The sequence below is a fragment of the Cherax quadricarinatus genome, chromosome 18 (genome assembly GCF_038502225.1).
Source record: "Cherax quadricarinatus isolate ZL_2023a chromosome 18, ASM3850222v1, whole genome shotgun sequence".
In the NCBI taxonomy this organism is placed as follows: Eukaryota; Metazoa; Arthropoda; class Malacostraca; order Decapoda; family Parastacidae; genus Cherax; species Cherax quadricarinatus.
This window is the reverse complement of record NC_091309.1, coordinates 44,266,648-44,291,715: the sequence shown is the minus strand read 5'-3', so window position 1 is coordinate 44,291,715 and position 25,068 is coordinate 44,266,648. Positions and strand designations below refer to the sequence as shown.

Here is a 25,068-nt window from a genome sequence, read left to right as displayed (position 1 = left end):
ATTTCCTGTGACAAAGGAAGCAGAAGCCGCTTTCCATACTCTCAAACAGGACATTGAAAACTCAGTAGTTCAAGCCATTGATGAGTCCCTACCATTCGAAGTGGAAACGGATGCATCTGACATTGCCATTGCTGCAGTCTTATCTCAGGCAGGACGACCAGTAGCCTTCTTTTCGAGAACTTTTCAAGGATCAGAGAAATGTTATGCTGCTGTAGAAAAGGAAGCCCAGGCCATCATAGAAGCAGTTCGCCATTGGAGGCATTATTTAACTGGTAGACATTTCACCATAAGGACTGACCAACGGTCCGTGATGTATATGTTCGACAAGAGGCACAAAAGTAGGCAGGTAGTCGGGAATTATACGCAGGAAGGAATACATATAAATGACCTCATAGAGGACAGGAGCCATAGTAGGGAAACAAGTGTAGTCAAAGATAAGATAAAACCAATATTGCAAACCAGAAATACCGCAGGAAATAGCAAACAAGAGGACTCCAATAGCAATAGTGAGGATAAATTACCAAAAACAACTGGTGGGAGCTCCATTGTTGGTGCTAAGGAGGATAGGAATAAGACAGGGAAACATGCACCAACAGGGAATACAGTCACAGAAACCCAAGGCAAACGGAAACCAAGCCTGTGCACATACTATGCACTTGGTATCTGCTGGCATGGGAAATCTGGAAAAACAGATGGGACATGCAACTATGACCACCCTAGAAAATGTCATGCCCATATGACAACAGGAAAATGCAAACTCCCTTCCTGTAAGCTTTTTCACCCTGAAATGTGTACCTCTTCAGTACAGGAAAGACTGTGCTATAACTTAAATTGCCAGGCATACCATCTAAAGGGGACAAAAAGATACAAAACATCCAGGCCATGGGAAAACCTGGGTAGCCACAGCCACTCAAGAGGGAGAGGTTTTTTAGTGCCAGGAAGGAAAAAAAACTGGCAGGAAATGGCAGAAATCGTACACCAAATCCAGTCATTCCTGGAGTGGAACCACAGTCGATGGCCTCCACTCCAAACCAACAGATACAGATACTAATGCCGGAAAAAAAATCCCCCCCCAGTACCAACAATACCACCAGTCCGATAACATTCTTCTTTGCAAATATACAGGGTCTAAAGCCAGCAATAAACAACAAAATACCTTTCATCCGTGGACTGCTTGCAGAGGCAAAGGCAATGTTCGCGGCTTTCACTGAGACCCACATAAAGGATCACTTGGACAACGAAATATGGATCCCAGGTTACAACCTATACAGATGTGACAGAGTGAACAGGCAAAAGGGGGGGGTTGGCCTGTACATTGCAGAGTCACTTGTTTGCACAGAACTGCTTAATGCCTCAAATGACGTAGTGGAAGTTTTAGCAGTAAAGATCGAGAACCAAAACCTAGTCATTGTGGTAGTCTACAAGCCTCCGGATGCAACATCCCAGCAATTCCAGGAACAGCTGTTAAAAATTGACCACTGTCTGGAAAATCTTCCAGCTCCTGCACCCAACATCTTGCTCCTGGGGGATTTCAACTTAAGGCACCTAAAATGGAGGAATATAGCAAATAATATTGTTGCAGTAATAACACCAGGAGGCAGCTCTGATGAAAACTCACACTCACACGAGCTTTTAAATCTCTGCACAAAATTCAATTTAAACCAGCAAATAATAGAGCCTACTAGACTGGAGAATACACTAGACCTCATCTTCACTAACAATGATGATCTGATAAGAAATGTCACCATATCAAAAACAATATACTCAGATCACAACATAATTGAGGTTCAGACATGTATGCGTGGAGCCCCAGACCGACAAAATGAGACTAGTCACGAGGGAGCATTCACCAAATTCAACTTCAATAACAAAAACATAAAGTGGGACCAAGTAAACCAAGTCCTAACCGATATAAGCTGGGAAGATATACTAAGCAACACAGACCCAAACTTATGCCTAGAACAGATTAACTCGGTGGCACTCGATGTATGCACAAGGCTTATTCCTCTAAGAAAAAGGAGGAGTAGATGTAAAATAGAAAGAGACAGGCGCTCCCTTTACAGGCGACGGAAAAGAATAACAGAGCGGCTAAAAGAGGTCAATATATCAGAAATGCGCAGGGAGACACTGGTCAGAGAAATAGCAAGCATCGAACTTAAGCTAAAAGAATCCTTTAGGAGTCAGGAATCGCGGGAAGAACTAAAAGCCATAAATGAAATCGAAAGAAACCCAAAGTATTTCTTCTCCTATGCCAAATCAAAATCGAGAACAACGTCCAGTATTGGGCCCCTACTTAAACAAGATGGGTCCTACACAGATGACAGCAAGGAAATGAGTGAGCTACTCAAGTCCCAATATGACTCAGTTTTTAGCAAGCCGCTAACCAGACTGAGAGTCGAAGATCAAAATGAATTTTTTATGAGAGAGCCACAAAATTTGATTAACACAAGCCTATCCGATGTTATCCTGACGCCAAATGACTTCGAACAGGCGATAAATGACATGCCCATGCACTCTGCCCCAGGGCCAGACTCATGGAACTCTGTGTTCATCAAGAACTGCAAGAAGCCCCTATCACGAGCCTTTTCCATCCTATGGAGAGGGAGCATGGACACGGGGGTCGTCCCTCAGTTACTAAAAACAACAGACATAGCCCCACTCCACAAAGGGGGCAGTAAAGCAACAGCAAAGAACTACAGACCAATAGCACTAACATCCCATATCATAAAAATCTTTGAAAGGGTCCTAAGAAGCAAGATCACCACCCATCTAGAAACCCATCAGTTACACAACCCAGGGCAACATGGGTTTAGAACAGGTCGCTCCTGTCTGTCTCAACTACTGGATCACTACGAAAAGGTCCTAAATGCACTAGAAGACAAAAAGAATGCAGATGTAATATATACAGACTTTGCAAAAGCCTTCGACAAGTGTGACCATGGCGTAATAGCGCACAAAATGCGCGCTAAAGGAATAACAGGAAAAGTTGGTCGATGGATCTATAATTTCCTCACTAACAGAACACAGAGAGTAGTCGTCAACAGAGTAAAGTCCGAGGCAGCTACGGTGAAAAGCTCTGTTCCACAAGGCACAGTACTAGCTCCCATCTTGTTCCTCATCCTCATATCCGACATAGACAAGGATGTCAGCCACAGCACCGTGTCTTCCTTTGCAGATGACACCCGAATCTGCATGACAGTGTCTTCCATTGCAGACACTGCAAGGCTCCAGGCGGACATCAACCAAATCTTTCAGTGGGCTGCAGAAAACAATATGAAGTTCAACGATGAGAAATTTCAATTACTCAGATATGGTAAACATGAGGAAATTAAATCTTCATCAGAGTACAAAACAAATTCTGGCCACAAAATAGAGCGAAACACCAACGTCAAAGACCTGGGAGTGATTATGTCGGAGGATCTCACCTTCAAGGACCATAACATTGTATCAATCGCATCTGCTAGAAAAATGACAGGATGGATAATGAGAACCTTCAAAACTAGGGAGGCCAAGCCCATGATGACACTCTTCAGGTCACTTGTTCTATCTAGGCTGGAATATTGCTGCACTCTAACAGCACCTTTCAAGGCAGGTGAAATTGCCGACCTAGAAAATGTACAGAGAACTTTCACGGCGCGCATAACGGAGATAAAACACCTCAATTACTGGGAGCGCTTGAGGTTTCTAAACCTGTATTCCCTGGAACGCAGGAGGGAGAGATACATGATTATATACACCTGGAAAATCCTAGAGGGACTAGTACCGAACTTGCACACGAAAATCACTCACTACGAAAGCAAAAGACTTGGCAGACGATGCACCATCCCCCCAATGAAAAGCAGGGGTGTCACTAGCACGTTAAGAGACCATACAATAAGTGTCAGGGGACCGAGACTGTTCAACTGCCTCCCAGCACACATAAGGGGGATTACCAACAGACCCCTGGCAGTCTTCAAGCTGGCACTGGACAAGCACCTAAAGTCAGTTCCTGATCAGCCGGGCTGTGGCTCGTACGTTGGTTTGCGTGCAGCCAGCAGCAACAGCCTGGTTGATCAGGCGCTGATCCACCAGGAGGCCTGGTCACAGACCGGGCCGCGGGGGCGTTGACCCCCGAAACTCTCTCCAGGTAAACTCCAGGTAAAGAATGACAAGATATTACGCTGGAGGATGGAACTATCGTGTTATGACTTTGATCTTCTGTACCGACCGGGTCAAGAGAACATGTCACCTGATGCATTCTCTAGGTCCCACTGTGGAGCAGCATGTCATGATTTGCAATCACTCTCAGCTCTCCACAAGGCTTTGTGTCACCCAGGAGTTACACGCCTGTACCATTTTGTCAAATCAAAGAACATGCCCTACTCAGTGGAAGATGTGCGACAAGTGATCAGAGCATGCAGAGTATGTGCAGAGTGCAAGCCAAACTTTCATCAGCCAGAGAAGACTCATCTCATAAAATCCACCCAGCCTTTCGAAAGATTGAATATAGATTTCAAAGGACCTCTACCAAGCACAAATCAGAATAGGTATTTCCTTAACATAGTAGATGAATATTCAAGGTTCCCCTTTGTATTCCCCTGTGCAAATATGGCTGCTTCAACTGTTATTAGTTGTCTTTCACAGTTGTTCTCTATTTTTGGTATGCCAGCTTATATCCATTCAGACAGGGGATCCTCGTTCATGAGTAACGAACTTCAGGAGTTTTTGGCTAGCAAAGGTATTGCCTGCAGCAGAACAACAAGCTACAACCCTCAAGGGAATGGTCAAGTGGAGCGGTTCAATGGTACTATATGGAAGGCAGTTACAATGACATTAAAGTCGCGCAATCTACCTGTTCAACACTGGCAAACTGTCCTACCTGATGCTCTTCACTCTATTAGATCACTGCTGTGCACAGCTACTAATGCAACCCCTCATGAAAGACTCCTCAACTATTCACGTCGTTCCTCTACGGGAGCCTCCGTGCCCACTTGGTTATGTCATCCTGGACCCGTTCTCCTGAAGAGTCACCGTAGGATGAACAAGACGGATCCTTTAGTGGAAGAGGTAGAGCTCCTGCAAGCTAATCCACATTACGCCCACATTCGCTACCAAAATGGTGAAGAGACTACAGTATCTACAAGACATTTAGCCCCAGTTGAAATCCCTATTAGTGTGGAATCTCAAGATACACCAATAGATGTGAAAGATGCTTCGTTTTCTCCTGGAAAGCCCCTTGAGACTACCCCTATGGAAATAGAGGATTCTGCTCCAGCAGTTAATCAAACCCCGCTGGAAAATATCGAACCTGGTGAAGAGGCTCAAGGGCTACGAAGGTCGGGACGTGTACGTCGCCCACCTAACAGTTTGGGAGATTACTGTCTCTGATATTTTAGAAGGGGGAGATTGTAGTGATACTGGTCCTGTGGGGAGCAGCAGCAGGATAATACTGCACCACCTCTAGGGGCCCTTAACAACAACAACAGTTTGGTGTGTCATGGGCACCAACACATGGTGTGTGATTCTCTCCTACTTTATCCATTTATCAGCGATGCAGATTACATGGTGAGTTTAAATATGTGGCCTGTAGTTATAACTTTTCTCTTGACATATGCAAGACATCACCATGCCTGTAGAAGCCATTATTAGATGTACTAGTCATTATATTTTGTTGTTGCAGAAGTACTATGAAGATTCTATGTTCAATAAAGCCTAGAGATAAGGCCTGTGTTTCTATCACAACAATAATCCCGAGGGAAGTGATGAGGATTACAATAACGTGACTGTGTTGAGTGACAAGTTCAAGATGTTAAATAAGGTAATTATTCATTGGTCTGATGTGTGGCGTAAAGAATATCTTCTTACACTACGTGAACACTTTTATGGTGCGCCAGAGGCAGTAAACCAACAGAACATTCAACCAGGTGACATTGTGTTAATTGATACTGAACAACATCGAACATTGTGGCCTCTGGGCAAGGTAGTTACATTATACCCAGATGCACAAGGTGTTGTCAGAAACATCAAAGTGTTGTGTCGTGGTCAGGAAAGTTTGCGTACCATTAATAAATTAATTCCCTTAGAATTAAATGGTGTTCAATCCAGTGCAGATGGAAATCTAAGGGAAAGTGACACGAGTGATATTGAAGACACTGACCGGGTAATGCAAGAAGAAACTGTAGTAAGACCCACTAGGAAAACAGCAGCGCAATCTAGAAAGGGCTGGAATCGTCTCCTGGAGGAAGACGCAATTAAAGTCGTCTAACAACGACTTCCGCCCGGCTGCAACCCACGATGTCAGCGATGGCACTGCAGGGCGTGCCGGGCTCACAGGAACTTCCACTACAGGGACAGCATCGTGGAGTTCGACCGCGAGGCAGCTGTCAGGTGTGCCACAGGCAGTGTGTACTCAGTTCCTCAAGCTTCAACATCCGTGCACACGAGGGCCTGGGATCTTCAATCAACTTGGCGTCCACCAGGACGCTGACATGTCCCTAGGGAAGCTCTCCCTCGGGCTGCTAACGGAGTCACTGGCTTCTTGGACCTCTTGGGGAGGGTCGATGGTGCTCGTGTAAGCAGCAGATCCCGGGGCAACTTGCTGCTGTTTGCAATGGCTGTCTGCCGAGGAAAGACAGGCACCTAGCAACATCTGTTGTTGGGGCAATGGATGAATCCCCTACTATGTTTGTTAACTGCTCATTACTCTGTAATTTGTCTATGATTGTAATCATGTGATAACGTGTTTATCATTCATTACCTTTGAAACTTGTCATGATTTTGACCAGCTCTACCTGGAGCTCATTACCTTTGTAAATTCTCATGATTAATGTGTTTATGATTCATTACCTTTGCAATTATTCATGAGTGTGACCAGCTCTACCTGGAGCTCATTACCTTTGTAACTTGGTCATGATTATGACCAGATCTAGTTCATTACCTTTGTAACTTGCTCAGCTATCAAAACTTTGGAGTCCAGTCCCTGGACCAATTATGTACCTCTGTAATCTTTTGACTACCGCCCACAGGATGGGTATGGGGTGCATAATAAACATATTAAACTAACTAACGCCCGGCTGCAGTGTGGAAATTATTTAATTTCCGAAGCTATAGTGCCTAATAAGTGTTTAATGTGTTGATTTGGGTCAAAATGTATTTGCATTTTTAATGGAACCAGCTGGGTTCCCGCTGCGCCTGCGCAGATGTGCAGGGGGGTGGGGGGTCGAGCTGGGGCACGAGGTGGCGGGAGTGTTTTGAATGGGTGAGGAGGCTGAGAAAACCGGGAATGAGGAAACTGGCGTTCACGGCGGCCTAAGGATCAATATAGGCCTCAATTCATAATAGGAAGTGTCGTGACTGTCCTTAGTGAAGAGTGAGGGAACGTGATTTACGGGACCACCGTAAAAGGGTGGTAAAATTAGTGAATAATGTTCGACCTGGTGTGACAGGTGCACGGCCATGGTGTGTGTCCAGGGGAAATACCCGTGTGTTACTCCTCGCTCATCGGCCTCAGATCTTAATGGAGTGACCTCTAATGTGTATAATAGTTATGAGACGTTAAATCGTCTTGTGAATGGTAATGTAATCAGTGATAATAACATTGAGTTAAGAGAATGCGGGATGTGAAATAGATCGCCCTGCTCCGAGTGAACGCGTGACTCTCATACCGAGGATAATGAAGCTTTATGGAATCACGACTTCTAAACCGGGACAAACCGACGGATACCTCGTCCTGCTGGAATAAGAACCGTGTCGGTGTAGCAGGACATCGAAATGAGATGGGGAATGGAGGAAATAAGGAGTATCAATCACCCACAGTTAAGTAACCCTTCTAGTTATAGCAGACTGATGCTGGCCAGTTAGGTATGTTGTAATTGGATAGGTTATGAGTGATCCAGCTACATCAAGTGACCACCAGAGAACATCTGGTAACTGGTGGGATTATGTACAAATGTTTTTCCTTGATGGATGTATCCATGTGTATCCTACCCCCCCCCCTTCATTCAGCTAAACTAACATAATCTATACAGTCCACAATTAATTAGTAGCGTCGTGCTTGAGGGTGCTACCCAATTTATACTGGTCTCGGATAGATGTGGACAAGATTGTGAGGGTCGAGGGGCCACCTGTAGTGACCAGAGGTGGTTAAGTTTTCTCACATGTCTACACGGGGTGACTACGGTAAACAATATGGTTGTCTCCCAATGAGATTACTTGTATGTATATAATGTTGAGGTACATACAGATAAGCACCCTATAAAATTTTCCACAATTACATTACCTGACAAAATACTCCATTCTATTGAATGCTCAGCAACACAGTAAATGACCATATGACGTGTCTTTGTAATACTCATTTGTGCTAAATTGTTATCTGTTTACAATAATGTTTTTATCACTGAATATATCGTTGCTTAGTTAATCTTAAGATAATTTTAATCCTGCCCATAATGCTCTGCATACAAGGGGCTTTGGCATGTTGCACTGTAATAACTGTATTCCTTTGTACTTCACTGTATCATATTCAAATAAATAAATAAATAAATAAATAAATAAATAAATATCTGTACCATAATAAACCAACAAATTTCCTTCCAGTTTGGTCGAGGTTTCATTACCGGGCAGTGGACGGCTCGATACGGCGCACAGTGTCAGTGACCCTATAACCCACAACAACAACAACATAAGACAGTGTTTTATCACATGTTTCCCTCGCACTGTGCCCCACATACCCTGTGCCCAACATACCCTGTGCCCAACATACCCTCACTACTTGCTTTCCAACACCTACTGCATCACATGAGAGGTGAGAGCATTATAAAACTTGTGGCAGAGTAAAAAAAACCTTGTGAAATATGTTCATTGACTTCGTTGTCTTCCTTTCTGGAGTAAATCCCCGATGATGAATTGCTCTTGATCCAAGGAATTAGAACTAGTTTCCATTTCCTTGCATCAAATGTGTAAGTTATGTTAGAGTAAAAATCTTAAAATAACTCACTGACCTGAGTTTACCTTTCTTAAACATAACTCCAGTTCCTGGGATCAAGAGCCCTCCACCAGCATCAAGGCTCCACCATGGAGTTATATTATCATATATTATTATGCTTTATTTAAGTGGCTTTCAATTTATAAATTTGTATTTATTGTCAACTAGATTACCATTGATAAATTAGACACACATGCAACTCTTGGGTATCTTTATTTAGGAAATGTTTCGCCACACAGTGGCTTCAGCAGTCCACACGTAGGAGAAACTTGAAGAACGTGTCTAATTTATCAACATGTCGGTTCTCTGAACCATTCATCTACAAATCTGTCAGACACTAGATTACCATTATTATTATTGTGAATGTCAGGATAACCCAGGGAGGGTTAGCCTCCCAGGTTAACCCAGGGAGGGTTAACCTGCCAGGATAACCCAGGGAGGGTTAACCTCCCAGGATAACCCAGGGAGGGTTAGCCTCCCAGGATAACACAGGGAGGGTTAGCCTTCCAGGATAACCCAGGGAGGGTTAGCCTCCCAGGATAACACAGGGAGGATAAGCCTCCCAGGATAACCTAGGGAAGGTTAGCCTCTCAGGATAACACAGGGAGGGTTAGCCTCACAGGATAACCCAGGGAGGGTTAGCCTCCCAGGATAACCCCATGAAGGTTAGCCTACCAGGATAACCCAGGGAGGGTTAGCCTCACAGGATAACCCAGGGAGGGTTAGCCTCACAGGATAACCCAGGCAGGGTTAGCCTCCCAGGATAACCTAGGGAAGGTTAGCCTCCCAGGATAACCCAGGGAGGGTTAGCCTCCCAGGATAACCCAGGGAGGGTTAGCCTCACAGGATAACCCAGGGAGGGTTAGCCTCCCAGGATAACCCCATGAAGGTTAGCCTCCCAGGATAACCCAGGGAGGGTTAGCCTCACAGGATAACCCAGGGAGGGTTAGCCTCACAGGATAACCCAGACAGGGTTAGCCTCCCAGGATAACCTAGGGAAGGTTAGCCTCCCAGGATAACCCAGGGAGGGTTAGCCTCCCAGGATAACCCAGGGAGGGTTAGCCTCCCAGGATAACCCAGGGAGGGTAAACCTCCCAGGATAACCCAGGGAGGGTTAGCCTCCCAGGATAACCCAGGGAGGATTAACCTCCCAGGATAACCCAGGGAGGGTTAACCTCCCAGGATAACCCAGGGAGGGTTAACCTCCCAGGATAACTCAAGGAAGGTTAACCTCCCATGATAACCCAGGGAGGGTTAACCTCCCAGGATAAGTCAGGGAGGGTTAGCCTCCCAGGATAACCCCAGGAGGGTTAGCCTTCCAGGATAACCCAGGGAGTGTTATCCTCCCAGGATAACCCAGGGAGGGTTAGCCTCCTAGGATAACCCAGGAAGGGTTAACCTCCCAGGATAACCCAGGGAGGGTTAGCCTCCCAGTATAACCCCAGGAAGGTTAGCCTCCCAGGATAACCCAGGTAGGGTTAGCCTCCCAGGATAAACCTGGGAGGGTTAGCCTCCCAGGATAACCCAGGGAGGGTTAGCCTCCCAGGATAACCCAGGGAGGGTTAACCTCCCAGGATAACCCAGGGAGGATTAACCTCCCAGGATAACCCCAGAAGGGTTAGCCTCCCAGGATAACCCAGGAAGGGTTAGCCTCCCAGGATAGCCCAGGGAGGGTTAGCCTCCCAGGATAACCCAGGGAGGGTTAGCCTCCCGGGATAACCTAGGGAAGGTTAGCCTCCCAGGATAACCCAGGGAGGGTTAGCCTCCCAGGAAAACCCAGGGAGGGTTAGCCTCCCAGGATAACCCATTGAGGGTAAACCTCCCAGGATAACCCAGGGAGGGTTAGCCTCCAAGGATAACCTAGGGAGGGTTAACCTCCCAGGATAACCCAGGGAGCGTTAACCTCCCAGGATAACCCAGGGAGGGTTAACCTCCCAGGAAAACTCAGGGAGGGTTAACCTCCCATGATAACCAAGGGAGGGTAAACCTCCCAGGATAACTCAGGGAGGGTTAGCCTCCCAGTATAACCCCAGGAGGGTTAGCCTTCCAGGATAACCCAGGGAGGGTTAGCCTCCCAGGATAACCCAGGGAGGGTTAGCCTCCCAGGATAACCCAGGGAGGGTTAACCTCCCAGGATAACCCAGGGAGGGTTAGCCTCCCAGTATAACCCCAGGAAGGTTAGCCTCCCAGGATAACCCAGGTAGGGTTAGCCTCCCAGGATAACCCATGGAGGGTTAGCCTCCCAGGATAACCCAGGGAGGGTTAGCCTCCCAGGATAACCCAGGGAGGTTTAACGTCCCAGGATAACCCAGGGAGGATTAACCTCCCAGGATAACCCCAGGAGGGTTAGCCTCCCAGGATAACCTCAGGAGGGTTAGCCTCCCAGGATAACCCAGGAAGGGTTAGCCTCCCAGGATAGCCCAGGGAGGGTTAGCCTCCCAGGATAACCCAGGGAGGGTTAACCTCCCAGGATAACCCAGGGAGGGTTAACCTCCCAGGATAACTCAGGGAGGGTTAACCTCCCATGATAACCCAGGGAGGGTTAACCTCCCAGGATAACTCAGGGAGGGTTAGCCGCCCAGTATAACCCCAGGAAGGTTAGCCTCCCAGGATAACCCAGGTAGGGTTAGCCTCCCAGGATAACCCAGGGAGGGTTAGCCTCCCAGGATAACCCAGGGAGGGTTAGCCTCCCAGGATAACCCAGGGAGGGTTAGCCTCCCAGGATAACCCAGGGAGGGTTAACCTCCCAGGAAAACCCAGGGAGGGTTAACCTCCCAGGATAACCCAGGGAGGATTAGCCTCCCAGTATAACCCCAGGAAGGTTAGCCTCCCAGGATAACCCAGGTAGGGTTAGCCTCCCAGGATAACCCAGGGAGGGTTAGCCTCCCAGGATAACCCAGGGAGGGTTAGCCTCCCAGGATAACCCAGGGAGGATTAACCTCCCAGGATAACCCCAGGAGGGTTAGCCTCCCAGGATAACCTCAGGAGGGTTAGCCTCCCAGGATAACCCAGGAAGGGTTAGCCTCCCAGGATAGCCCAGGGAGGGTTAGCCTCCCAGGATAACCCAAGGAGGGTTAGCCTCCCAGAATAACCCAGGGAGGGTTAACCTCCCTGGATAACCCAGGGAGGGTTAGCCTCCCAGGATAACCCCAGGAGGATTAGCCTCCCAGGATAACCCATGGAGGGTTAGCCTCCCAGGATAACCTAGGAAGGGTTAGCCTACCAGGATAACCCAGGGAGGGTTAGCCTCCCAGGATAACCCAGGGAGGGTTAACCTCCCAGGATAACCAAGGGAGGGTTAACCTCCCAGGATAACCCAGGGAGGGTTAACCTCCCAGGATAATGCAGGGATGGTAAACCTCCCAGGATAACCCAGGGAGGGATAGCCTCCCAGGATAACCCAGGGAGGGTTAACCTCCCAGGATTACTCAGGGAGGGTTAGCCTCCCAGGATAACCACAGGAGGGTTAGCCTCCCAGGATAACCCAGGAAGGGTTAGCCTCCCAGGATAGCCCAGGGAGGGTTAGCCTCCCAGGATAACCCAAGGAGGGTTAGCCTCCCAGAATAACCCAGGGAGGGTTAACCTCCCTGGATAACCCAGGGAGGGTTAGCCTCCCAGGATAACCCCAGGAGGATTAGCCTCCCAGGATAACCCATGGAGGGTTAGCCTCCCAGGATAACCTAGGAAGGGTTAGCCTACCAGGATAACCCAGGGAGGGTTAGCCTCCCAGGATAACCCAGGGAGGGTTAACCTCCCAGGATAACCAAGGGAGGGTTAACCTCCCAGGATAACCCAGGGAGGGTTAACCTCCCAGGATAATGCAGGGATGGTAAACCTCCCAGGATAACCCAGGGAGGGATAGCCTCCCAGGATAACCCAGGGAGGGTTAACCTCCCAGGATTACTCAGGGAGGGTTAGCCTCCCAGGATAACCACAGGAGGGTTAGCCTCCCAGGATAACCCAGGGAGGGCTAGCCTCCCAGGATAACCCAGGGAGGGTTAACCTCCCAGGATAACCCAGGGAGGGTTAGCCTCCCAGTATAACCCCAGGAAGGTTAGCCTCCCAGGGTGACCCAGGGAGGGTTAGCCTCGCAGGATAACCCAGGGAGGGTTAGCCTCGCAGGATAACCCAGGGAGGGTTAGCCTTCCAGGATAACCCAAGGAGGGTTAACCTCCCAGGATAATTCAGGGAAGATTAGCCTCCCAGGATAACCCCAGGAGGATTAGCCTCCCAGGATAACCCCAGGAGGGTTAGCCTCCCAGGATAACCCGGGGAGGGTTAACCTCCCAGGATAACCCAGGGAGGATTAGCCTCCCAGGATAACCCCAGGAGGGTTAGCCTCCCAGGATAACCCAGGGAGGGTTAGCCTCCCAGGATAGCCCAGGGAGGGTTAGCCTCCCAGGATAACCAAGGGAGGGTTAGCCTCCTAGAATAACCCAGGGAGGGTTAACCTCCCAGAATAACCCAGGGAGGGTTAACCTCCCTGGATAACCCAGGGAGGGTTAGCCTCCCAGGATAACCCCAGGAGGATTAGCCTCCCAGGATAACCCATGGAGGGTTAGCCTCCCAGGATAACCCAGGGAGGGTTAGCCTCCCAGGATAACCCTGGGAGGGTTAGCCTCCCAGGATAACCCAGGGATGGTTAGCCTCCCAGGATAACCCATGGAGGGTTAACCTCCCTGGATAACCCGGGGAGGGTTAGCCTCCCAGGATAACCCCAGGAGGATTAGCCTCCCAGGATAACCCAGTGAGGGTTAGCCTCCCAGGATAACCCAGGGAGGGTTAGCCTCCCAGGATAATCCAGGGAGGGTTAGCCTCCCAGGATAACCCAGGGAGGGTTAACCTCTCAGGATAACCCAGGGAGGCTTAACCTCCCAGGATAATGCAGGGAGGGTAAACCTCCCAGGATAACCCAGGGAGGGTTAGCCTCCCTGGATAACCCAGGGAGGGTTAACCTCCCAGGATAACCCAGGGAGGGTTAACGTCTCAGGGTAACCCAGGGAGGGCTAACCTCCCAGGATAACTCAGGGAGGGTTAACCTCCCATGATAACCAAGGGAGGGTTAACCTCGCAGGATAACTCATGGAGGGTTAACCTCCCATGATAACTCAGGGAGGGTTAGCCTTCCAAGATAACCCCAGGAGGGTTAGCCTCCCAGGATAACCCAGGGAGGGTTAGCCTCCCAGGATAACCGAGGGAGGGTTAGCCTCCCAGCATAACCCAGGGAGGGTTAACCTCCCAGGATAACCCATTGAGGGTTAGCCTCCCAGGATAACCCCAGGAAGGTTAGCCTCCCAGGATAACCCAGGGAGGGTTAGCCTCCCAGGAAAACCCTGGGATGGTTAGCTTCCCAGGATAACCCAGGGAGGGTTAGCCTCCCAGGATAACCCAGGGAGGGTTAGCCTCCCAGGATAACCCAGGGAGGGTTAACCTCCCTGGATAACCCAGGGAGGGTTAACTTCCCAGGATAACCCCATGAGGGTTAGCCTCCCAGGATAACCCAGGGAGGGTTAGCCTCCCAGGATAACCCAGGGAGGGTTAACCTCCCAGGATAAGCCAGGGAGGGTTAGCCTCCCAGGATAACCCAGGGAGGGTTAGCCTCCCAGGATAACCCAGGGAGGGTTAGCCTCCCAGGATAACCCAGGGAGGGTTAACTTCCCAGGCTAACCCAGGGAGTGTTGGCCTCCCAGGATAACCCCAGGAGGGTTAGCCTCCCAGGATAACCCAGGGAGGGTTAGCCTCCCATTATAACCCAGGGAGGGTTAACCTCCCAGGATAACCCAGGGAGGGTTAGCCTCGCAGGATAACCCAGGGAGGGTTAGCCTTCCAGGATAACCCAGGGAGGAGTAGCCTTCCTGGATAACCCTGAGAGGGTTAGCCTCCCAGGAGAACCCCAGGAGGGTTCGCCTCCCAGGATAACCCAGGGAGGGTTAACCTCGCAGGATAACCCAGGGAGGGTTAGCCTCCCAGGAGAACCCCAGGAGGGTTAGCCTCCCAGGATAACCCAGGGAGGGTTAGCCTTCCAGGATAACCCAGGGAGGGTTAGCCTCCCAGGATAACCCAGGGAAGGTTAGCCTCCCAGGATAATCTGGGGAGGGTTAGCCTCCCAGGATAACCCATGGAGGGTTAGCCTCCCAAGATAACCCAGGGAGGGTTAACCTCCCAGGATAACCCAGGGAGGGTTGGCCTCCCAGGATAACCCAGGGAGGGTTAACCTCCCAGGATAACCCAGGGAGGGTTAGCCTCCCAGGATAACTCAGGGAGGGTTAGCCTCCCAGGATAACCCAGGGAGGGTTAGCCTCCTAGGATAACCCAGGGCGGGTTAGCCTCCCAGGATAACCCAGGGAGGGTCAATCTCCCAGGATAACCCAGGGAGGGTTAGCCACCAAGGATAACCCCAGTAGGGTTAGCCTCCTAGGATAACCCAGTGAGGGTTAGCCTCCCAGGATAACCCAGGGAGGGTTAACCTCCCAGGATAACCCAGGGAGGGTTAACTTTCCAGGATAACCCAGGGAGGGTTGGCCTCCCAGGATAACCCCAGGAGGGTTAGCCTCCCAGGATAACCCAGGGAGGGTTAGCCTCCCATTATAACCCAGGGAGGGTTAACCTCACAGGATAACCCAAAGAGGGTTAGCCTCCCAGGATAACCCAGGGAGGGTTAGCCTTCCAGGATAACCCAGGGAGGGTTAGCCTTCAAGGATAACCCAGGGAGGGTTAGCATCCCAGGAGAACCCCATGAGGGTTAGCCTCCCAGGATAACCCAGGGAGGGTTAACCTCCCAGGATAACCCAGGGAGGGTTAGCCTCCCTGGATAACCCCAGGAGGGTTAGCCTCCCTGGATAACCTCAGGAGGGTTAGCCTCCCAGGATAACCCAGGGAAGGTTAGCCTCCCAGGATAACCCAAGGAGGGTTAGCCTCCCAGGATAACCTATGGAGGGTTAGTCTCCCAGGATAACCCAGGGAGGGTTAGCCTCAGGATAACCCAGGTAGTGTTGGCCTCCTAGGATAACCCAGGGAGGGTTAACCTCCCAGGATAACCCAGGGAGGGTTAGCCTTCCAGGATAACCCAGGGAGGGTTAGCCTCCCAGGATAACCCATGGAAGGTTAGCCTCCCAGGATAACCCAGGGAGGGTTAGCCTCTCAGGATAACCCAGGGAGCATTAACCTCTCAGGATAACCCATGGAAGGTTAGCCTCCCAGGATAACCCATGGAAGGTTAGCCTCCCAGGATAACCCAGGGAGGGTTAGCCTCTCAGGATAACCCAGGGAGCATTAGCCTCTCAGGATAACCCCAGGAGGGTTAGCTTCCCAGTATAACCCAGGGAGGATTAGCCTCCCAGGATAACCCTGGGAGGGTTAGCCTCCCAGGATAACCCAGGTAGGGTTAGCCTCCCAGGATAACCCAGGGATGGTTAGCCTCCCAGGATAACCCAGGGAAGGTTAGCCTCCCAGGATAACCCAGGGAGGGTCAATCTCCCCCAGGATAACCCAGGGAGGGTTAGGCACCCAGGATAACCCCACTAGGGTTAGCCTCCTAGGATAACCCAGGGAGGGTTAACCTCCCGGGATAACCCAGGGTTTGTTAACCTCCCAGGATAACCCAGGGAAGGTTAGCCGCCCAGGATAACCCCAGGAGGGTTAGCCTCCTAGGATAACCCAGGGAGGGTTAACCTCCCAGGATAACCCATGGAGGGTTAACCTCCCAGGATAACCCAGGAAAGGTTAGCCTCCCAGGATAACCCCAGGAGGGTTAGCCTCCCAGGATAACCGAAGAACGGCCATACCATGTTGAACACATCGTTTCTTTTCCTATCAGTAAAGTTAAGCAACAGTTCCTGGATGGGTGACCATCTGGGAACACCAAATCATGTTGGCATCAGTCTTTCTATGGTGTCCAGTAGGTCGATTGCCAGTGCACTCAGCTCACACATTGATCCCCGGTACGGCTGGAAACATTAGGACAAGTTTTCTTAAGGCACCTGCTGTCCTTGTTCACCTAGCAGTAAAATGGGTACCTAGGTGTTAGTCAACTGATGTGGGTTGCATCCTGGGACAAAATTAACAGAATTTGCCCGAAATGCTCTGCATAACAAGTATCTTTATATATAGTAATATGTCATCGATGTCAGCTATGTCAGCTATGCCTGTATACCATGTACATGTAGTAAATAAAGATTATTATTATTAAAGTCAGTGCATCAAGGACTGTCAGTCTTATTTCCATTGGGTCCTTCAGTCTTGTACCCCAGGATGCCACCTACAACAGCCAACTAACACCCAGGGACCTACTTATTGCTAGGTGAACAGTGACAACAGGTGTAAGGAAACATGCACAGTGTTTCTACCTGGCCAGGGATTGAACCGCAGACACTCAGTGTGTGAAGGGAAAGTGTTGCCTACTAAACGACAGGCCGCACTTAATATAACATTGGTATACAAATAACCGCACGTAAAAGAGAGAGGCTTACGACGATGTTTCAGTCTGACTTGGACCATTTACAAAGACACACTAACCAGAAGTGGAGCAGGACGGCTATATATAGGCAGGAAGAGGTGGTTGTGGTAGTAGTAGTAGTAGTAGTAGTAGTAGTAGTAGTAGTAGTAGTAGTAGTAGTAGTAGTAGAGATAGTAGTAGTGGTAGTGGTAGTAGTGGGGAATAAGGAGGAGGACCCAGTCAAATACAAAGAAAGGGGAGCACTGCAAGGGAGCTAGGTGCCCACAGAGGGAGAGCAAGTGCACTGAGGTGGGTGAAAGGGGAAGTGGTGAAATAAATAAAGAAGGAACAGAAACACGAGACAGAAGGAAGAAAGACAACCCAGAGGAGAAAAAGGAAAGAGGAAAGGGGAAGAGGGAGAAGAAGAAAAAGAAAAAGAAAAAATGAGGAGTCAGGTTAAGTCATGGGTGTTCTGAAGTTTGGAGCATTTTACAATGTAGTGGGAGAGGAAGGCATCTACAGAGACAAAGCCAGGGCTAAGATTCATACAAGGAAAGTTGTGTATTAGAGAGGATTCAACTAGACGGCGACTGTTCGAGTTGGAAGTAGGGAAGATAGTTTTAGCAGAAGACCAGTCAATAGGATGGCTATGATCTCTGACGTGACAGAAAAGAGCATTGTTAGTGTCGGCAAGCCTAACACTATTTTTGTGCTCCCTAAGTCTGTCAGAAAGAGATCGACCAGTTTCTCCGAAGTATTGAAGAGGACAGAAGGAGCAAGAAATAGAGTAGACACCAGGAACATCTGTAGAGGGTGGAGAGGTGTGAACGAGATTAGTGCGAAGAGTGTTAGTCTGGCGGAAAGTATGCTTGATGTCTAAGGGACGGAGAGAATTGTTGAGATTAGAAAGACGACGACGACCGCCGCCGCCGCCGCCGCCGCCGCCGCCGCCGCCGCCGCCGCCGCCGCCACCACTGCCACCACCGCCGCCACCACCGCCGCCACCACCACCACCTCCACCACCTATATATATATATATATATATATATATCCAGTGGACCCTCGTGTGTATATATATATATATATATATATATATATATATATATATATATATATATATATATATATATATATATTTTTTTATTTTATTATCACACCGGCCGATTCCCACCAAGGCAGGGTGGCCCGAAAAAGAAAAACTTTCACCATCATTCACTCCATCACTGTCTTGCCAGAAGGGTGCTTTACACTACAGTTTTTAAACTGCAACATTAACACCCCTCCTTCAGAGTGCAGGCACTGTACTTCCCATCTCCAGGACTCAAGTCCGGCCTGCCGGTTTCCCTGAATCCCTTCATAAATGTTACTTTGCTCACACTCCAACAGCACGTCAAGTATTAAAAACCATTTGTCTCCATTCACTCCTATCAAACACGCTCACGCATGCCTGCTGGAAGTCCAAGCCCCTCGCACACAAAACCTCCTTTACCCCCTCCCTCCAACCCTTCCTAGGCCGACCCCTACCCCGCCTTCCTTCCACTACAGACTGATACACTCTTGAAGTCATTCTGTTTCGCTCCATTCTCTCTACATGTCCGAACCACCTATATATATATATATATATATATATATATATATATATATATATATATATATATATATATATATATATATATATATATATATATATATGTAGTAGGTTGGTAGACAGCAACCACCCAGGGAGGTACTACCGTCCTGCCAAGTGAGTGTAAAACGAAAGCCTGTAATTGTTTTACATGATGGTAGGATTGCTTGTGTCTTTTGTCTGTCTCATAAATATGCAAGATTACAGGCATGTCTTGCTACTTCTACTTACACTTAGGTCACACTACACATACATGTACACGTTTATTTATACACACTCATCGGAGTTTTCTTTGATTTTATCTTAATAGTTCTTGGTCTTATTACTTTTCCTTTTATATCCATGGGGAAGTGGAATAAGAATCTTTCCTCCGTAAGCCATGCGTGTTGTAAAAGTCAACTAAAATGCCGGGAACAATGGGCTAGTAACCCCTTTTCCTGTAAAGATTACTGAAAAGAATAAGAAGAAGAAAACTGTCGAAGTGAGAAGTCTGAATGTGCGTGGATGTTGTGCAAATGATAAAAAAGAGATGATTGTGGATGTTATGAATGAGAAGAAACTGGATGTCCTGGCTTTAAGTGAAACAAAGCTGAAGGGGGTGGGAGAGTTTCAATGGAGAGGAATAAATGGGATTAGGTCAGGGGTTTCAAATAGAGTTAGAGCTAAAGAAGGAGTAGCAATAATGTTGAAGGATAAGCTATGGCAGGAAAAGAGGGACTACAAATGTATAAATTCAAGGATTATGTGGATGTAGACAGCCTGTACTGTCTGCACAGACAGCCCATGCTGTCTGCCAGCTTGGTTCATATTTCACGCCACTCAGATGCTGCCCTCTGTAGACAGGCCTCTCGGTAGGCATGCCAGCCTGCCGGCCCTTGCCACTCACTCACACAGCGGCCTAGCAGCAAGACACAAGTACTCCCAGCTCTCTCTCGTGGGATGGCCCTGCCCGGGCCATGGGCACAAACACACAAGCCTGTGTACCCACCACGACTTAACAATAAAGTAAGAAGCCTCCGAAGACGTATCATTTAACCACCCGCTTGCAGCACCTACCAATAAACCCATTAAACATTGGTAGCAGCGGTGGTCACAGCAGTTGTTTGCCCAGAGAGAGGAAGGACGAGGTATGAAGTCATCTTCACTTCATCATCCCATACAACAAGCATCCGTCTCTCAACGAGTTATCCTGATGTCGTGTCTGCACGTTTGAGCATCCAGACACAGGTACAAGCAGGATCCAGGCCGAAATTTGCCGAAATTCTCCGAGAATTGTAAGTGACTCCACGCTACAGTGTCCCACGCTGTTTCTCAGGTCACGTGTTCAGCGTCACTTGTATGTTGCTGTTGTTGTTCAGCTCAGCACAGCTGTTTCAGCAAGCCAGAGGTGAGTTTCGTGGTGATTTCTGCATCCAGTGTGAGCTTCTCCACGTGTTTGTGGGTGGGGGAGGAGGAGAGGAAGTGGCTGTTCCTCACCTTGCCCGTGCTCGCCCTACTCATGCTCACCCGTCTACCATACACTCACGACTGCCCACTCCCTCTGCTGTGTTTTCTGCTGTTTTCCGTGTGAATTCATTGCCAGAGCTGTGTATCCGAGTGCCCGAGGCCACTCGAAGCTACGTAGATCAGCAAGCCACGTAGATCAGCATGCCACGTAGATCAGCAAGCCACGTAGATCAGCAAGCCACGTAGATCACGATGCCACGTGGATCACGACGCCACATGGGTGTGGGCGATGTCACGTAGATCTACCAGCCACGTGAGTTACCAGATGTCCCAGGCCTCATGCAGTGGTCTGCTGCCCGCATCACATTGATGTCACTGACGATGCTGCTGCCCGACTTCATGACGTCACGATGTCTGCCTGACGTCACCTCGAGATGTCTGCTGATGTCACAGTGCTGCTGACGTCACCTCGCGACATCACGTCTGACATCACATGTCACATCGAGTGTTCTAGTAATTATTTCAGTAATGTCGAGAAGATTGAGAGAAGATATATGTCTTGTGTTAAATAATTCCTCTCAGTCAGTGTTCTCACTTTTTAGTATATGTCTTAGTGTCAGCTTTGTGCACAGAAAAGTATCATTTGCTAGTTCAAGTTTCCGTGTGTCCAGTGAGGGCTGAGCCAGACCTGAGTAGCACCACTGTGCTAAGTCACCCGATGTGACCAGTGCGTTTGACAGCTATCAGACAGCCCCGAGTGACCGAGCCCTCTTGTACAGAAGGCTTTTATGCTTGTCGCTCGTGATGTTCTGCAGAATCGTACCTGCTACGATTCCCATCGAGATTTGTTTCACTTCACCTCCAGACCGTCAGAGTGCAGTTATATGTAGAGAAACAAGTCTGGGGATGCTTAGACTAACCTCTGCTGTAACTCCAACCATCGAGAGAATGACACGCTGTGTCAGCCTCGTGTCACAAGCTTCAGTGAGCAGCCTGCACAAAGAAGATGTCACTTTGACTGCTAGCTCTCTCACTGCAGTCTGGTGTATGATGTTACAACTCCCAGATGTTTCGCCCAGTCGTCTCTGCCACGACTCGCTCCACGCTCGCCGGCAGTGACAGCCCAGCGACAGTACCAGTCGAGAAGTGTCCTCCTGAGTCGCTTGCCAGAAGTCCTGCCCAGTTGCCGAGTTTTGTCGACGCATCACTCAAGGGCGCCAGCATGTCATGCCCCAGGTTGAGTGAAACCTGCAGTGACTCCTACGATGACTGCTTCACCATTCCAGAGGAGACCGTAACCTGTTACGTCACAGCTCAGCCGCAGCGATGTCTCCTGTGTTGCAGTATCTGTCCAGATGCAGGAAGGCGTGCAGTGATGCCCTTCGACGCTCACTGCCTTTGACCACGATGTTTAGCACACCCCACATGTTTTTTTCTTCCCTCCCTGTAGGAAGTTATTTTTCCATGTCCATATGTATATATATGTTTTTATTTTGTGTTCTGTGCCCTGTTCCTACGAGAGAGAGTCCGAGTTTCTTTTACCACCAGTATTGTCGCGTCAGGACAACACGCGGTAGGTGGCCAAGTGTATGTAGACAGCCTGTACTGTCTGCACAGACAGCCCATGCTGTCTGCCGGCTTAGTTCATATTTCGCGCCACTCAGATGCTGCCCTCTGTAGACAGGCCTCTCGGTAGGCACGCCAGCCTGTCTGCCCTTGCCTCGCTCTCACTCACACAGCGGCCTAGCAGCAAGTCACAAGTACTAGTAGCTCTCTCTCGTGGGATGGCCCTCCCGGGCCATGGGCACAAACACACAAGCCTGTGTACCCACCACTACATAAACAATAAACAAAGAAGCCTCTGAAGAAGAAGTTATCATTTACTCCCTGCTACCATACTACCAAACAAATCCCGTTATATGGAGTAAAATAAAGATTGTATGTGAAAAGTGGGCTATAGTAAGTGTGTATGCACCTGGAGAAGAGAGAAGTGTAGAGGAGAGAGATAGATTCTGGGAAATGTTGAGTGAATGCGTGGGGAGTTTTGAATCAAGCGTGAGAGTAATGGTGGTTGGGGATTTCAATGCTAAAGTGGGTAAAAATGTTGTGGAGGGAGTAGTAGTTAAATTTGGGGTGCCAGGGGTAAATGTAAATGGGGAGCCTTTAATTGAGCTATGTGTAGAAAGAAATTTGGTAATAAGTAATACATATTTTATGAAAAAGAGGATAAATAAATATACAAGGTATGATGTAGCACGTAATGAAAGTAGTCTGTTAGATTATGTATTGGTGGATAAAAGGTTGATGGGTAGGCTTCAGGATGTACATGTTTATAGAGGGGCAACTGATATATCGTTTCATTATTTAGTTGTAGCTACAGTTAGAGTAAGAGGTAGATGGGAAAAGAGGAAGGTGGTAACAACAAGTAAGAGGGAGGTGAAAGTGTATAAACTAAGGGAGGAGGAAGTTCGGGTGAGATATAAGCGACTATTGGCAGAAAGGTGGGCTAGTGCAAAGATGAGTAGTGGGGGGGTTGAAGAGGGTTGGAATAGTTTTAAAAATGCAGTATTAGAATGTGGGGCAGAAGTTTGTGGTTATAGGAGGGTGGGGGCAGGAGGAAAGAGGAGTGACTGGTGGAATGATGAAGTAAAGGGTGTGATAAAAGAGAAAAAGGTAGCTTATGAGAGGTTTTTACAAAGCAGAAGTGTTATAAGAAGAGCAGAGTATATGGAGAGTAAAAGAAAGGTGAAGAGAGTGGCGAGAGAGTGCAAAAGGAGAGCAGATGATAGAGTGGGAGAAGCACTGTCAAGAAATTTTAATGAAAATAAGAAAAATTTTTGGAGTGAGTTAAACAAGTTAAGAAAGCCTAGGGAAAGTATGGATTTGTCAGTTAAAAACAGAGTAGGGGAATTAGTAGATGGGGAAAGGGAGGTATTAGGTAGATGGCGAGAATATTTTGAGGAACTTTTAAATGTTGAGGAAGAAAGGGAGGCGGTAATTTCATGCACTGGCCAGGGAGGTATACCATCTTTTAGGAGTGAAGAAGAGCAGAATGTAAGTGTGGTGGAGGTACGTGAGGCATTACATAGAATGAAAGGGGGTAAAGCAGCTGGAACTGATGGGATAATGACAGAAATGTTAAAAGCAGGGGGGGATACAGTGTTGGAGTGGTTGGTTCTTTTGTTTAATAATTGTATGAAAGAGGGGAAGGTACCTAGGGATTGGCAGAGAGCATGTATAGTCCCTTTATATAAAGGGAAAGGGGACAAAAGAGATTGTAAAAATTATAGAGAAATAAGTTTACTGAGTATACCAGGAAAAGTATACGGTAGAGTTATAATTGAAAGAATTAGAGGTAAGACAGAATGTAGGATTGCGGATGAGCAGGGAGGCTTCAGAGTGGGTAGGGGATGTGTAGATCAGGTGTTTACATTGAAGCATATATGTGAACAGTATTTAGATAAAGGTAGGGAAGTTTTTATTGCATTTATGGATTTAGAAAAAGGCATATGATAGAGTGGATAGAGGAGCAATATGGCAGATGTTGCAAGTATATGGAATAGGTGGTAAGTTACTAAATGCTGTTAAGAATTTTTATGAGGATAGTGAGGCTCAGGTTAGGGTGTGTAGAAGAGAGGGAAAATACTTCCCGGTAAAAGTAGGTCTTAGACAGGGATGTGTAATGTCACCATGGTTGTTTAATATATTTATAGATGGGGTTGTAAAAGAAGTAAATGCTAGGGTGTTCGGGAGAGGGGTGGGGTTAAATTATGGGGAATCAAATTCAAAATGGGAATTGACACAGTTACTTTTTGCTGATGATACTGTGCTTATGGGAGATTCTAAAGAAAAATTGCAAAGGTTAGTGGATGAGTTTGAGAATGTGTGTAAAGGTAGAAAGTTGAAAGTAAACATAGAAAAGAGTAAGGTGATGAGGGTATCAAATGATTTAGATAAAGAAAAATTGGATATCAAATTGGGGGGGAGGAGTATGGCAGAAGTGAATGTTTTCAGATACTTGGGAGTTGACGTGTCGGCAGATGGATTTATGAAGGATGAGGTTAATCATAGAGTTGATGAGGGAAAAAAGGTGAGTGGTGCGTTGAGGTATATGTGGAGTCAAAAAACGTTATCTATGGAGGCAAAGAAGGGAATGTATGAAAGTATAGTAGTACCAACACTCTTATATGGGTGTGAAGCTTGGGTGGTAAATGCTGCAGCGAGGAGACGGTTGGAGGCAGTGGAGATGTCCTGTCTAAGGGCAATATGTGGTGTAAATATTATGCAGAAAATTCGGAGTGTGGAAATTAGGAGAAGGTGTGGAGTTAATAAAAGCATTAGTCAGAGGGCAGAAGAGGGGTTGTTGAGGTGGTTTGGTCATTTAGAGAGAATGGATCAAAGTAGAATGACATGGAAAGCATATAAATCTATAGGGGAAGGAAGGAGGGGTAGGGGTCGTCCTCGAAAGGGTTGGAAAGAGGGGGTTAAGGAGGTTTTGTGGGCGAGGGGCTTGGACTTCCAGCAAGCGTGCATGAGCGTGTTAGATAGGAGTGAATGGAGACGAATGATACTTGGGACCTGACGATCTGTTGGAGTGTG

At 48.1% G+C, this 25,068-nt stretch overlaps 1 protein-coding gene across 1 annotated transcript in view; it reads left to right on the top strand.

The window, feature by feature from the left end:
* Window positions 1–8,642: 8,642 nt before the first annotated feature.
* Window positions 8,643–25,068, top strand: part of LOC128689519 (uncharacterized) — a 292,248-nt gene continuing 275,822 nt past the window's right edge. The window contains exon 1 of the mRNA XM_070086504.1: window positions 8,643–8,782. The gene's annotated coding sequence lies outside the window, so the exon portion shown is untranslated. The remainder of the gene's footprint in view (window positions 8,783–25,068) is intronic.